General features: G+C 44.1%; 1 non-coding gene across 1 annotated transcript; it reads left to right on the top strand.

Moving 5' to 3' along the window:
- Positions 1 to 3,761: 3,761 nt before the first annotated feature.
- LOC141650682 (small nucleolar RNA R71) lies at positions 3,762 to 3,868 on the top strand. Its single transcript, XR_012546701.1, has one exon. It is a non-coding gene; the product is annotated as a small nucleolar RNA R71 (small nucleolar RNA).
- The last annotated feature ends 12,649 nt before the right edge of the window (positions 3,869 to 16,517 follow it).

Here is a 16,517-nt window from a genome sequence, read left to right as displayed (position 1 = left end):
CCCGGAGATTGCCTCCCAAAGAGGCTCGGGATCATACTTCCCATATTGCTTATAGAATTTATGTTCATCGCTAAGACCCAAAATTGCACCCAATTCCGGAAAGGTAATGCGTCTACTAGTGTTAGCTAGACGAAACTCAATATTTTCTCTATTCTCAACTTTTGTCACTTTTAAAGAACTTAAGAATTCCAAGACAAGGGAGGGGTATGTTACTTCCTTCATTTCAAACAATTTCTTTAAACCCATGGCATTGAAAAAGACTCTTGTTTGTTCAAGAACACCCAACTTCTCTAAAGCATCTTGGCATATGAATTTGGTGGATTGAATTTGTTTCATAGCAAACTTGACAAATGTATTTCTATGGGAATCGGAAATGAATGTTACCTCCGGATAATGCAAGAGTTGATTAATTACCGGAGTAGAGGGTGATGCTTCCATAGAAATTTGTTGAGGATGTTGCACTTCCAAGCTTGGTGTTGATACCACCATTGCCAAAGCTTTCTTCATTTGTAGAGCTTTTTGCCTTTGAGAGAGAGTTGTAGTCTTTGGTGCCTTTGTTGCCTTTGCTTTTGCTTTTGTTGCTCCCTTTGTTCTTGCCATTTGATGAGCTAACCAAGAAAAAGATCAAAAATCTTCAATTTGTAGAATGCCCAAATCGATTTTGAATGTGAAAGGCTTTGCCTTTATGAGAACAAAAATCAATTCAAAGGTGAAGATTTTGTGCTTGGTTTTGATTGTTAATGAAGATGGAGTGATTGATTTGTTATTTGAAGGATGGTTTGATTTGATTTTGGTGAGTTTTGTTGAGGGTTTTTGTTTTTGAGATGGAGAGGATGAGGGTTTTGATGTTGTGGGTAGTGTTTATGAGTGAATGAATGAATGAATGAAGGTGGGGTGGGTATTTAAAGAACTCGACAATTTTAGGACGCAGGGACAATCCGTGCGGATTAGGCGCAATCCGCTCGGATTCTTGACTTCAAATTTTCAAAAATCCCGCCTAGAGACGGGCGGATTACGGGGAATCCGCTCGGATTCTTCTGAGATGAGACGGGCGGATTCTGCTTAGGACGGACGGATTCCAGTCCAGAGATTTTTCTTTGTTTTTCTTCACCGCAAGACGGGCGGATTGTTCACAAGACGGACGGATTACGTGAGACGGGCGTCTTTCCGTAAATCCGCTCGGATTCTTCAACGATCAAGAATTTTGCGGTTTTCATTCGGCCAAGACGGCGTCTTCTCGCAGGACGCTCGGATCCTCTGCAGACGGGCGGATTCTCAGGAATCCGCTCGGATTGGTCCTTGTGTACACGGATTCAGTTCCATCCGTGCACAAACGCATTCCCTTATCATTCTTTCTTTCTTTCTTTCAAATCTTGTGTTCTTCATTGCGGGGGCACTACTAAGGCATGAATAGCCTAGGCAATTGCCATCCCCACACTAAGGTAAAGCACTACACATCAATTAAAATCATTAGTCCCTCCCTCACTTCTCTCTTACATGACAATTATTTTGATCAAAGTAAAAATGAATCCAAAAATGACAAAAATGCAATACAAAAATTAAATGTAAGTTAGGGAGTTAGAAATATTTACAAGTGGTGGTTTAGGGAGGACTCCACCAAACTCTCATTCTTGATGAGATGTCAAGGGGGCATGTTCAAGGTGTTGTTGATGTTGCTCAACACCTTGAAGAAGTAATCAAAAGCTTGTTCATTGTTATGGTAGAGGTCCTCAATAGACCGTGGCCCTTGTTGTTGATCATGATCGATGGCATGCCCAATGTAGGGATTAAAGATCCCTTCGAATTCGTCGTCCCAAAGACCACAAACTTCATTGAGTTGATCATTGAAAATCTCTTGCTTGGATGGAGACAACTCTCCCAATTTCTTTTCTTGGCCAATGAGGCCATCTTCTTCTTCCTTGGTTGATTTTGATGAGCTTTGCAAGCTCTCCTTGTCACAATTCACTTGCTCTTTGAATGGAGCATCTTCAACTTTCTTCCTCCATTGGAGTTCCGATTTCTTCTTTTCATCTTTTCGGCTATAATGATCAATCATGAAACATGGCTCATGCAAACGAGGAGCTCTCATGGTCTTGTCAAGATTAAAAGTTATGCTTTCATCTCCCACTTCTAGAGTGAGCTCTCCATGTTTCACATCAATCACCGCACCCGCGGTGTGTAGGAAAGGTCTTCCTAAGATGATTGGAATGTTGGAATCTTCCTCCATATCAACAATGACAAAGTCCACCGGGATGAAAAACTTCCCAATTCGCACGGGGACATCTTCCCATATCCCTAGCGGTGTCTTCGTCGATCTATCGGCCATTTGAAGAGTGATATTGGTACATTTAAGCTCTCCCATTCCCAACCTTTTACTTACCGAGTACGGCATGACACTCACACTAGCCCCTATATCACATAAGGCTTTGTTGATCGTTGTGTCGCCAATGGTACACGGTATTGAGAAGCTTCCCGGATCCTTTAGCTTTGGAGGTGAACTCCCTTGAAGTATGGCACTACTCACCTTGGTGAAGGCGATAGTCTCAAGTTTCCGGATCGACTTCTTCTTTGTGAGGATATCTTTCATGTACTTTGCATAGGCCGGAACGTGATTGATTAATTCCGTGAAAGGAATTGAGACTTCTAAGTTCTTCACAATCTCCATGAACTTCCCAAGTTGATCATCAAATTTAGGCTTGGCTTGACGACTTGGAAAAGGAAGTCTAATCACAATGGGGTCCTTTTCTTTGGCTTTGTCTTCATTTTTCTTTGAGCTTTCTTCTTTTGATGATTCCCCTTCTTTGGGACCTTGCACCACAACTTCATTCTCACTAGCTCTCACAACTTCATCCTCAACTTGCTCCTTCGGTGCTTCATACCTTGTACCACTTCTCAAGTGAATGGCACTAACCGTTTCATGTCTAGGGGGATTACTTTGTGGTGGTAATTGCCCCTTTTGTCTTTGTGAGCTAGAAGATGCTAGTTGAGTTAATTGTGTTTCCAACATCTTGGTGTGAGCTAGAATGTTGTTGATGGTGGTGTCTTTTGCTTGGCTATCTTTTTGCATTTGGGTGAAAAATTCTTGTTGATTCTTTTGCATTTGGAGGACCGCTTTTTGGACATCAAAACCTTGGTCATTGTGGTGATTGTATGGGTTTTGATTTTGGTAACCTTGGTTTTGATTGTAAAAGGGTCTTTGATTTTGATTTCTCATGGGTGGTGGAGTGTATGTTGTTTGAGGGTTTTGAACATTTTGGCTTTTGTATGAGAGATTTGGATGGAACTTGGTGTTTTCATTGTAAAAATTTGAATAAGGGGTACCACTTTTGTAAGCTTGGAAAGCATTGACTTGCCCGGTTGTTCCCCTACATTCGCTTGAGTCATGACCCAAGGTTCCACAATTCTCACATATCCCGCTTGGGATTGATGAGGATGCCGTCATGGCATTGACATGATGCTTTGATGATTTTGAGTTTTCCTCAAGTCTAGCCATAGCTTGTTCAAACTTCAAGTTGATTGTGTCAATGTGAGCACTAAGTTGAGCACCCAATTGAGTAACGGTGTCCACTTCATACTTTCCTCCTCTAGTAGCCTTGCGAGGCCTACTATATTGCGAATTATGGACCGCCATTTCCTCAATCTTGTTCCATGTTTGATTGTCATCAACTTCGGTGAACATTCCATTTGATCCCATATTGAGAATGTTCCTTGAATCTTCATATAAACCATTCCAAAATTGTTGCACTAAAAACCATTCGCTAAGTCCATGGTGAGGACATGAGCGACAAATACCTTTGAACCGCTCCCAAGCTTCATACAAAGACTCTTCATCCCTTTGCTTAAAACCCGTAATTTGAGCTCTTAGCATATTAGTCTTTTCCGGTGGGTAGAAATTTTTGTAGAAAGCTAGAGCTAGCTTCTTCCAAGAATCTATTCCAAGGGTGGCCTTATCAAGGCCCTTCAACCATTGCTTTGCGGTGCCGATTAACGAAAAAGGAAATAAGACCCATCTTATTTGGTCTTGAGTCACGCCCGTTTGAGAGATAGCTTCACAATAATCACAAAATGTTTCCATATGAGAATGAGGGTCCTCACTAGGCATTCCCCCGAATTGGCTCCTCTCAACTAGTTGAATGAAGGCGGACTTGGCAATAAAGTTTCCGGTAAGATGTTGTGGGGTAGGAGTACCATTTGGTAAATCCTCCTCGGTGGGTATAGAGTGTGACGAGAATTTAGGCATTGTAGGTGGATTTTGTGTGGTATTGTTTAATGGGTTCTCTTCTCCTTCTATTGCGAAAGGATTGACAAACTCACTAGTGGGTTGAACAACTTCACCAACACCTCCCAAATTCCTCCTAACAAGTCTCCTATTATTCGTCAAGGTTCTCTCGATTTCACGGTCAAAAGGTAACAAATCTCTTTGTAACCTTCTAGACATGCAAAATATCAAACAACTAAAAAACAATTAGAACAAACCTTGAGGAGTTTTACTTCCCCAAGGTGAAAAAGACACAACTAAAAACAATAAAAGAAATCTTAAATCAATTAAACACCGTCCCCGGCAACGGCGCCATTTTTGATCGGAGCCATTTGGTGTTCACAATTAAGCATATGTGGTCGTTGGTCAATGGTCGATACAAAACACAATTTATACTTCACAAACAACTCTACAATTAGTAAAGAGGCAAGTAAAGGTCGGATCCCAAGGGACGGGTATTGAAATGAAGATTCTATTGTAACTAGTGGTGTCTAGGGGTGTCACAAATTGGGTTGATGTAGAAGGTTACTAAACTAAAATAGCAATGAAAATAAACTAACCAGATAAATGAAATAAGGGTGTAAACAATTGATTAAAAGCACTAGGGTGTCATGGGTTCATAGGGGAATCATGGGATATGATCATACAAACATGTTCTCAAATTATAAGCAAGCAATTATTGTTGTGATGGATTGAGTTGGGTTATATCTTACAATCCTAGGAAAGTTTGGGTCCCGGAGCCGAATCTCTTGGATTGTACAACACCTACAAGTCAACTTAATCTTCCCTACTTAACACATGCATGGTCTAACAAGACTCGAGTTGGGTTATGTCTTACAAGTCAAGTTGAAAGGATAGAAGATGATAGTAAATGCAAGGATTCATAGGCTTAGCATTTCATCAAATATAACATGTGCATGTATTAAGATCAAAACAAGCAAGCAAATAAGATATGAAAGCATATTAATTTAAGCATGAATCATTCCCCATGTTGGTTTCCCCTAATCACCCATTAAACCCTAGCTAAGAGACTACTCACTCATTATCATATTGATCATGCTAGAAAGGTTGTCAATCATACTAACATAATGAAACATGATGAATAAATGAAAGCAATTAGCAATAATTAAAAAGGGATTAAGAGATTATACCTACTAATGATTCCAATAATAAAGCAAGAATAATAGAAGTACTTGAATCCTAGATTGAGAGGTTGTCAATCTCCCAATAATAACCCAAATAATCTTCAATTACCCAAAATAAAGTAAGAACAAGAGAGAGATTAAAGAACTAAAACTTGGATTAAAACTTGATTAATATTTGATTACAATATTGAAGAGAGATTTGATTGATATTAACTACACTAATTATTGATAAGAAGAACATGCTCCTCTAATTAGACTAATGGGGTATTTATAGTGAAAATTAGGGAGGATGCATTAGGGTTAACTAAGGGCTAAACTAGTAATTACACTTTTTAAGTTGAGCAAGGAGCCTCCGGGATTATCCGAGAGAAGGGCTTCTCTTATCGATGCTTGAGGAATGAAAACGTGCTGTGCTGTGATCCGTGCGGATGGGAGTCGGGACGGCCGGATCTGGGCTGAGGGATCCGAGCGGATTCTTGGGCAAGACGCTCGGACTGGCGAGGGGGAATCCGAGCGGATTCCAAGGAGGGACGCTCGGATTGGCGAGGACGGACGGATTCTCTACAATCCGTTCGGATTGTAGTTCAGCAACTTTCCTTCTTCTTTTTCTTCCCTTTTCTTCATGAATTCCTTGGGGATTTCCTTGGGGACTCAAGGATCCTTTTCTCAACAATGCTCTTCTACTATGCTATGTACAAAGGCCTTCTAGTCTTGTCTCTCCTTGATGCTTGGTCATTGAATATGATCAATTTAGCCTTGTTTTGCCATGAAAATGCAAGATTCTTACTCCTTTCCTACCAAGGGATCAAAATCTCAAAGAATATGCAAAACAAAGAACTAAAGATAAGAAATGACCCAAATAGGCACTAAAAAGCATGGAAACAATGGTAATTCGGGGGCTAAATATGCGCCAATTATGGTCACATCAGTTAGCCGCTGTTTTTCTTATCATATCCCCTGCCCTATGTTTACAGGATGGAGTCTAGCTCACTACCTTCCACTAGCTCGTCTTCTAGCCCATCCCTGTCTGAGACGGTGGCCCCTGCTGTTGCCACCGTCTCCACTTTAGTTAGTACCGTAGCACCCGTGTTCTTGGTTTCAGCTGCAGGTACGGTTTTCACTCCAGCTAGCTCTGCTGCTAGCTCAGTTTCGGCTGCCACTTCCTCTACGGCCATCACCACTGCTAGCCTTTCTTCTTCAGCGGTGGCCACAATAGCCACTACTTCTACTCCAGCCGCCGTTTTCACACCTGTGGCGGACTCGCCTGCAGCTGCAGCTGCCTTTAGAGCAGCCCTGGTTCCTCACACCGTCACCGCACGGGCTTCTACTTTAGGTTCCAGAGGCCGGGGCCGAGGTCGTGGGCGTTACCATTCTACGTCAGCTCCCGCTACTTCCACTCCTGCTGCTCCTTCTACTTCTGGCACTGTCACAGTCCGAGGGGACACTTCCCTCGACTCTCACCCAGATTATCCGCAGGTAATTTTCGTCAACGGTAAGCATTGTCAGAGGTTTTATAACCTCTTAGGCTGTGAGTTTGTACCCTCCCGATTTTTAGAGAAATCGGCACTTGAGAGACTCGGTATCTACGAGTCGGTTTGTGATTTACTACGGGGCACGGGGATGGCCGGACTCATCACTATGAGCGGCCGTACCTTTCTGGAGCCGAGCCTTGAGTTTCTCAGCTCCTTTACCTTCTCCTCAGGGGCACACGATGCTGACCCCACTATTTCTTCAGCGTCTTTCCGGTTGTTTAACCGGACTTTTCAGATGACTTTAGAGGAGTTTGGTAGGAGACTTGGCCTCTCCTCTACGAGAGAGACTACACCACCTAGGAGGGTCTTTCGTCAGCTGTGGCGGACCCTGGCCCAGACCACTTTTACGGAGCGAAAGCTCCAACAGGTCCACCTTCCCCCTGTTCGTTGTTTTCTTAGATTGATGGGGAGCACCATTTTCGGCCGAAAGGAGCTGAACAACATCACAAACACCGAGCTCTCCATCCTGGGCGGTTACCTGAACGTTGACTATGAGGGTCCTTTTACCCTCAACATAGCTTACTTGACCGCCCAGTACTTTCAGGGCCAGGGGCTGAAGGAGACGGGATCTATTGCTTGCGGTGGCATAGCCACCATTCTTGCCCGTTCCTTATTCCCCATTTGGCCTCGTGACTTGCAGTACCTCGAGGGAGAGAGGTATCTGAGTCTGGATGCCATGCTTTCTCAGCATTGGCTGACCCCAGACTACTAGACATGGAAGATAGATGGCTTCCTGTCTGTAGACTTATCCCGTGACACTCTCCCCCGTCTAGCCCCTTTGCCTACTGTTGCTAGGGGCGCCCGACTTCCACCACTGCCTGACCTTCACCTTCCACGCCGACCACCTCCCACTGCACACGCTGCCAAGAAGCAGCGTAGAGTTGAGACTGGAGAGGGGTCCACACCTTCCGGGAGTACCCAGCCTTCCACGGCTACTCCCATCCCGACCCCTACTCCCATTACTACTACCACTCCTACTCCCACTCCCACCGACCAGACATAGGCTCAGACGGTCCTACCGGCTACTTTCGTACCACCTCCACCCTTTGTGGGGTCCGCGGTCATGGACCAAGGGCACCGTGACGGTTTGTTGCTTGAGATTGCAGAGCGACAGGCTCGTATGGAGAGGGACTTAGCTCTTACCTTACACCCTCTGTACGAGTACCACTTGCGGCGACACCGTCCGATCCCAGAGGGTTGGCCACACCCTTCCTTCTAAAGGTACCCACCTGAGGGGTACCCGGAGTCTGCTGACGAGGAGGAGGAGGACGAGGACCCAGAGGTGGTAGTGGAGAGAGCTCGAGCTGAGGAGCGGAGGAGGAGAGAGGAGGAGGATGATCCGGAGTACACGGTGGTGGACGACGACGACGACGACGCTGATGGGTAGCTACTGGTCTACTCACTTCCCCAGTTTTCTGGCTGGTTTGGGGAAGTTCGCGTTTTGTATGTATCTCTTACTCTTTCATTTTTGTCTCCTTTTTATTTATTGTTTTTATTTTCTTATCGGTTGTATATTCCCGTTCCCCTGTATATATCTGCTGGTGTATGCTGGAGGACAACGAGGGCGTTGTCCGTTTTGGTTTGGGGAGGGTATTGCATCCTTTTTAGTCTGCATTTGCATTTGTTTTGCATTCACGTTTATTTTTCAGCTTGCATTGTTTGTTTATTTCATTGAAAATTCAAAAATCACAAAAAATTAGAAAAATTTCAAAAAAATCTAAAAAATTTCACGTTTATTTTTGCATATAGGTTGAGTTGGAACGGTAGATTTCCGTGATGATAATGCACTATAACTTGTCATTTTACTTGAGCCTTGCACTTTTATTGATAGTTATTAGCTTTGTCATACGCATAGTCTACGAGTTTCTGTTCAAATATAGCTGACTGTTTAGACTTGACCTGATAAATTGGCAAACTACTTGATAAATTCTGAGTTTTTAGAGCCATAACTGGTGACATTCATGACCAGTTTACATAGGAATTGAGAGTAGTACTCCTTGCATAGCATTTTCATCTTTTTTGCACATTTATGACATTCAATTTCTTGTCAAATGCACATATTCGGGTTTGTGGTTGGTGTCACATGCAGGGAGGTGCTTGCAAATTTCCCTTTTCTTATATTTTTCACCCATTTAGCTCCACATAAGCCAAAATTTGCCTTTTTGACCCATTGGCTACATCCCAAATTAAGCCTGCCTAGTCAAGCTAGTTTAGTATGTTCTTTTGTGGTATGATTTCCCGTTTGCAGTTGGTTTGTATCTCATTGTATGGAGTTGGTGTAAATAGAAGAAGGAGCAAAAAGAAAAAGAAAAAAAACGAATTGAGAAAAAAAAGAGAGGAAACGTGAAAGAAAGAAGAAAAAAAATGAAAAAAAAGAATGCTGATCACGTGGAAAAGAAAGAAAAAAAAAGAGAAAGTTTGAAAAAAATTGAAAAAATTTGATTTGTATGATTTGGTTCATTTAGACGGTATTAAAAAAGGGAAGTTTGTGACCGTCTGACTCCTCCATTCTTATTCTATATTTTTGAGGAGATTGTGTTTGAGTTTAGTGAGCTGTGTGCCAAATGAAGGGCACTTGTATTCTATTTTTCAGTCAGTTGAGATTCGGATGGTTTATTATGGTCCTGTTAGGAACTACCTTGACGCTTTTACCTCCACATTACCATAACTTGTTTTGCCTTTTCTCACCTGAACCTCACTATTCCCATATTATTTGTAAGCCCTCGGCTGTGACGGACATTATTGGTTGGAGTGTGTGCATTAGTACTTGAATTGTCTTTCGTTATTGTTGCATGCATGTTATGTAGGTTGCAGTTAGGTGAGTGACTGTCTTTTCTTCTCTCTTTTACATATAACATTCACCCTTTGCTTCATGAGAGAAGAGTGACCACGAGAGAGTCCGATTTTGTTGGTCTTGCAAGGTCGATAGGTTGGCTATATTTCTGAACAGCTTATAACTCGTTTGCGTATTGACTGTTTAGCTTTAACTGTTAGTTTTTGTTGCATTAAACTGGTTCAAGTAGACAAGTTAAGCTAGCTCTAAGTTGTCATTTCCGTTCCATTAGTTGCATTTCAGTTTACTCGAGGACGTGTAAAGGTTCGATTTGGGGAGATTTGATACGTGCATTTTGTATAGTCTTTTTAGCCTATTTCAGCACATATTTCCATGCATTTTTATACTGTTTTTATAGTATTTTGCCCCGAATTGGCTACTTTGGTTCGTTTTGTCCATTTTGTAGAAATGAATGCGAAAGTAGTGGAATTGTAGATACCCAGTATCTGCTGAGACTCCAACAAACACCCGATGATTATCGGACTACAACATGTTTTGGGATCGCAGCGTTTGATCGACAGTTTGTGTACAACTTTACGTCGAAAAACTTAAAACGATTTCGAAAACAAAACATTTCAAAAATACCTGGAGTGTTTAATGCACGGCGACGGGGTCGCAATGACACTAACTAGAGTCAAAACCGACACCGGACCAAAAACCGACTCGAAAATTCAAATCCCAACTCCAACAACGAGTCAAACCGAGTCAAACACAAAAACCAAAACATCTCAAACCTTCTATGCTAAGTTTTCCCGGATTCGTGTTGGTCAAGTACCAAACATGTGACTACAAAACCTAGGATAGAACAAATCATGATTGCGTTTGTTGTGAAAGCGACAACACAGCTCGAAGACCCGCGACGTGGCTCGCGCCTCTTTGAGCAGCCCAGGTGGCCACGTCGCTCAAAACTCACACAACCACTCATTGTCCTATAAATACCCCTCAAATGCCACCCATTTGAGACTTACGCGAGTGTCCGCCCCCTCTTTTCTCCCTTAAAATTCTCGACTCGACTTCTTAAGTCATAATCCGACGCGTGTTTTACGACCTACCGATCGTAAACACGAGCCTTACACATTGTTTGGTACCGTCATCGTGCATTAAACCACTTGACCGACCACTTTGACCACTACACCATCACTAAACTTAAAACACTCTTTCTTTACTTACCAAAACGGTTTTAAACCGAGTTCTTTCCGATCAAACGAGTTGTTACACTTACGTCGGTCACTCGCCATAACCAAACATGTAAGTATGAGGGTGTAAAAATCCTCTTTTATTATGTTTTCATTTGTTTCATGACTCTAACATGCTAAAACATGCATAACATGAACCAAAACATGGAATAAACGAGCCAAAACCGATTTTTGGTCTGAGGCAGAAGCCCCTTAGGTCCCCAAATGGCTCGCGCCTAAATGGGGTACTCGGACCGATCGGTAGTGTTTGTTCTCGTCATTTCCCTTAATCCATTTTTCATATTTGTAATCGGTTTTCACCATTTCAAGTATTTTCGAACCATTTTTATTTTATTTCACATGTTTTAACCATAAAACATTTTTCACCCTTGGTTCTTCATACCATGACGGTTAAATCCGTGTTTCGGTGATAATATTTGGTTAATGACATATAAAAGGTATTTTAAAGCCTTTTATTTCATTTCTTTACATTTTCAAACAAACATATTAGTCACCAACACAAAATCATTCTTGGTTCTTCATACCATGCCGGATCTTAACCCGGGTACGATGATGAGTACCGACTAATGACATTCAAATGGACTTAAAACAATTAGTCCATAATCATTTTTCAAAACTATTCATGTCAAGTTTGTCAAATCGAACCCGACACCGAATATTATCAAATGATGATGATTATTCGAGTCTAGTTCTTCAAATCAACAAATGCGGTCTAAACGACCCTTTCAAAATCAAACCGGGTTCAAATACCCATTTCAACACGTTTTATAACGTTTTCTAAACAGCCAGAACACGGCATACAACCGTTGGCTAACTCGCGCCTCAAGCAGGCCTTTTCTTTCTCATTTTCAAAACCAGAGGGAGGCCCCTTACACCGCCGGCTGGCTCGCGCCTCTTATAGCCGTCTGGTACAGGGCCTGTTCCCTTCCAGCATTAGTCCAGGACGATCCCGACTCCGGTTAACCCGGATATAGGACGGATCAGATGACTATTTGATTATCCAAAACCATATTTGCAAAATGCCTTACTAAGGCAAATGGATCATGTTATGCACCCTAAACCTAACACGGTAAATGGATGTTTAATTTCCGTCTTGCATGCAAATCAACCATTAATCCAACTCGACATCTTATACTTGATACTTGGATTAAATCAACCGACTTAGAAATCTCTCACATGTTAGGTTTAAATTATTGGATGCGCATTCATGCATTTAAACCGTTTTATCAACTTTTGCATTCAACCAACCAAGATCGATCAGTAGAGGCCGCTAAACGCGGGCGGGATTGGGTGTCTGATTAAAAGGCTTCCCAATACGTACCTTCACCTCTTACTCAGAAACTTTGGATAGTGGACGACCTTATCCAGGGCGTACGAGAGTCATTCTAGAGATAGGATGCTAAAGAGGGACGATTTCCTTAACTTTAGTACCTATGTCAAACGCTGCTTTGTGCTTCGATTTGACCGAGGTATAAAGTTAAATTCAAACGGGTTCCAGGCATCCCACAAATACTTGGTGGCGACTCCAAACCTCTCTAATCGTTTCGAGACCCTTACCGAGACGAAACCGACCGATCTAAAACGATCCGGTCGAAGGCATTTTTACGCCGCCGAGCGTGGCTTTCAAAAAAGACCGCTGTATGTCCACAGATCGGCTGGGCTTGCAGGTGGGCCATGTCTACAGATTGGCGACTCCGCTGGGGAAAACTAGCGCACTTACGTCTTTGTGATCCCTAGATGGTGAGACTCGAACGAGGTCTTGGTTGGAATGCATTAATTGATATTACGGTCACGGTCGGGTTCCTTGTCCGGGCCCACAACCTAACCCTTTTCGACCAATTGGCTCGTCCCGTCGGCGTGAGTTTTCTCATCCCCGCGTTTCGAATCCCGATTGAGTCAAGCATACCAATGACGCTACACATTTCTGTTTCGTCAAAGAGCTTTCATCACTTTCGAGCACGAGGCTAGGGCACCCTCCTTACACATTTTGTTTGGATTGGTATCCCTCTCGCAAATCCGGGTTTGATTGCTTGGTGTGTAACCCACCCTTCTAAGCCAAAACCCGTGTCAGCATGATGCATAATATAATGAACTATGAGTGCTTATGTGCTATCTGATCATAAGTCCTTCCGTGTCATTTTCAAAATTTCAAAAAACATCTTTTTGCGCCGTTATAATGGCCATTTCAAACCTCGGTCTTTCGCCGAGCGATACACGCCTTTCTAGGCCGTCGTAATGACGATTTTCAAACCCGGTTTTTTATAACCATTTCAACACGCCTTTCTAGGCCGTCGTAATAACGATTTTTCAAACCCGGTTTTGTATAACCGTTTCAAATCACCTTTTCACGCCGTTATAATCGCCGCGTCTAGACACGGATTTTAACCCGTTTCGCGTCGACAATGGCTCTCTTTCGAAACCCGAGGAAAGCACACACCCTTTTCTCGAGACACTTTCGGGATCCCAAGGACCATGCACCGTCCCCGAGACCTTTTCAAACATTTCAAACTCGATTTTCAAAACATACAATTTTGAATTTCAAAACCGTCTTGGAAGCAACACACTGTTTTCCGAGCCGACTCAAACTCAAACCGTCTTTTGCAAATAAACTTAAGACAACCCTTTTCAACTGATCGACTTGCGGAGATCTCTATCTTCGGAAGCCGCCCATTAAAGCGATAAATGAATCTTTTTAAAAATTTCTATTTTCGAAAACTTCAGTCCACCATTCCAATTCCGCCTCGTGTCTATCGAGTCAAAGCAAACGTATTTATGGGTCTTTACTTATGAGTCGTCTCATCACGAGACCCGTCCAATGGCGTCACGCCGTCATGTTGGACTCGTGTCAAAGGTTCGGTCAAACACCATCACGTCATAAATCGAGTCAGCACCGAGGGACCACACACGGTCACCCCGTCTTGTTGAGTCGATCTTTGTCTCGTCCTCTGTGTTGTATGCGTTCAGTCTTGGAACCGTGTCGGGTTGAGTTGTAATATGAGCCGTTTTTCTGCCTCGGAGCCATGGCCCCGTCTTCAACTTCGTCTGTCAACCACAATAACAATGATAACAACAGAGATGTCACAACTGATCAGCTAGCCAGCTTGCTTACCGCTCTTAAGGTCACCCTGGATCGCGTCGAGACCCGTATCGACGCCCTCGAGAACAAAGAAACTGGGGAACATAATACCCCACCTCTGACTGAAACTGAGAAGAGGCTGAAACTCTTGGAAGAACAACTCCTAGCCCGGGGTAATAATATCCACCTTGAAAATAACCGAAGGTTCGAACCTGTTGGGGACCAGTTACCTGACAACTTCACCCTGACTGATGTGCCTAAGTTCAAGGGAGTGGAGGACCCACTCAACCACATCCGAGCTTTCAAAGACTACATGGCCATTAAGGGGGTCAAACTAGAGCTTTTTACCAGGATTTTCCCATCCTCTTTGGAGCCGATTCCTCGCCAATGGTACTACTCCTTGGATCCGAAAAACCTTACCACTTTGGGATGAGATCGCAGTTGAGTTTGCCAAACAGTATGCCGACAACGTCGAAATCCAGGCCAACACCCGTACTCTCGAGGTGTTAACCCAAAACGACAAGGAAGGATTCACTGAGTTCCTAACCCGTTGGAGGAGGGTGAGTACTCAGTTGGTCAGTAAGCTGAGTGAATCAACTCTGGTGGACAAGTTTGTCAACAACCTCCGCCCGGTTTATGCCAACCTACTGAGGTATCAGAATAACAAAACTTTTCAAGATCTGCAGATTCTGGGGACACGTATTGAGGACGATCTCCGAAAGGGTGTCTTAGAAAAGACCACTGGCAGGGGTTATCAGGGATCCACCTTAACCGGATCACGCCCTTACGGTCAGACAAACAAGATTGATGAGGCTAACCTCGTCGAACCATCTGCCAAGAAAACCGAGCGCCCCCAGAGAGTGTTCACCAACATAGGGTCGACTTATGCAAGTGCCTTGAAAAGGCTCATGAACCAAGGGAAGTTACAACCGATCGGACCCACCCCGGATCCGACCGATGCCAAGAAGTCCCGATTTTGGAACCCCAACGCCTACTGCCAGTATCATCGAGGAAAAGCGCATGATACCGAAAATTGCTTCAAACTCAAGCACCTCATTCAAGACATGATTGAGAAGGGAGATGTGCCTATACCCCCACCAACTAAGCCGAACAACAAGACGACCCCCCTGGGAATTCACGCCATCTCTGACGATGAGCCGACCCTAGACTGCTCTCATCTCATCTTGCCGATTGACGACGAGGTGAATGTTCTGGAAAAGGATCCTTCAGACGGAGTGTTTGTGTTCAGTGCTGCCACCATGCTCACTATGTTTCAGCAAGTCGAAGAGACCATAGCCAGCCTCTCTGAGAGAATCACCCGACTCGACGACGCCTACCATCGGCTCGTCTTCAATCCCCCGGCACCGCGTCCGAGGGAGAATTCCCCAAGCATTCAAAACTACCCACCCCAGGATGGATTGCTCCCGCGACCATTCTGGCATAGACCTCACGAAAATCACCCTCAAAATAATCACCCTCAAAATAATTACCCTCAAAATAACTACCCCCACAAAAATTGCCCTCACAAAAATATTCCCCACAAGAACTACCCACCGAGGAATACCCCTTCAAGGTATCCTCGAGACCCTGAAATTAACGGCATATGGCGAGATGATGTTGAGGATGTCTATGTCATCCCGGGGAAGGAAAAGCGGACGAAGGAAATCGGACATCTCACCCGATCCGGACGTCCCTATCAGAATCCGAGCAACCCAGCGGTCGTTCCAACAACGAATGACCAAATCGTCCCGGAAGCGGACACTCAACCAAAGGCTCCCGAGAACTCAATCCTGAAACAGCTCTAGAAAGCAAAGGCCGAAATCTCAATTTGGCAATTGATCGCAACGTCTTTTGAGCACCGACAGGCCTTACTGCAGGCCTTGGGAAAACTAACCGTGCCCTCCACCTCTTCCCCAGAAGAAATAGTGGCACACATGACGAGAGACGCCCCTGATCTGAGTAACCCGGTCGTCTTCTCCGACGAGGATATCCCCCCTGTTCGGAGCCAATCATAACCTGGCCCTGTACATCACCGTACAATGCCTCCAGAAAAATATACCAATGGTCCTCGTGGATGACGGTTCCGCCGTGAATGTCATTCCTCTCAAAACTGCCCACAGGCTGGGTGTCAAGGAATCTGATTTGATCCCAACGAATCAAGGAGTACGCGCCTACGACGACACTCGTCGCAAGGTCGCTGGGCTAGTCACCTTGACCGTCGCAACCGGACCACTAGAAAGACAAACCAGTTTTCAAGTGGTCGACATCGACGCATCTTTCAACATGCTCCTGGGACGTCCCTGGATTCACGCCGTCAAGGCAGTCACATCAACGCTCCACCAAAAGATCAGGGTCCCCTTCAACGGGAAAACGATCACGATCCCCGCTTCTCCAATCAAAGCAGTTATGAGAAGAGGGGTAGCCTCCCAAGCCATTGAGGAGGACGACAATGAAATGTGGGGTTTCCAAGCCGTGAA

This window comes from Silene latifolia, chromosome 3 (genome assembly GCF_048544455.1).
Source record: "Silene latifolia isolate original U9 population chromosome 3, ASM4854445v1, whole genome shotgun sequence".
Lineage (NCBI taxonomy): Eukaryota > Viridiplantae > Streptophyta > Magnoliopsida > Caryophyllales > Caryophyllaceae > Silene > Silene latifolia.
This window is presented reverse-complemented; position numbering and strand designations above follow the sequence as displayed.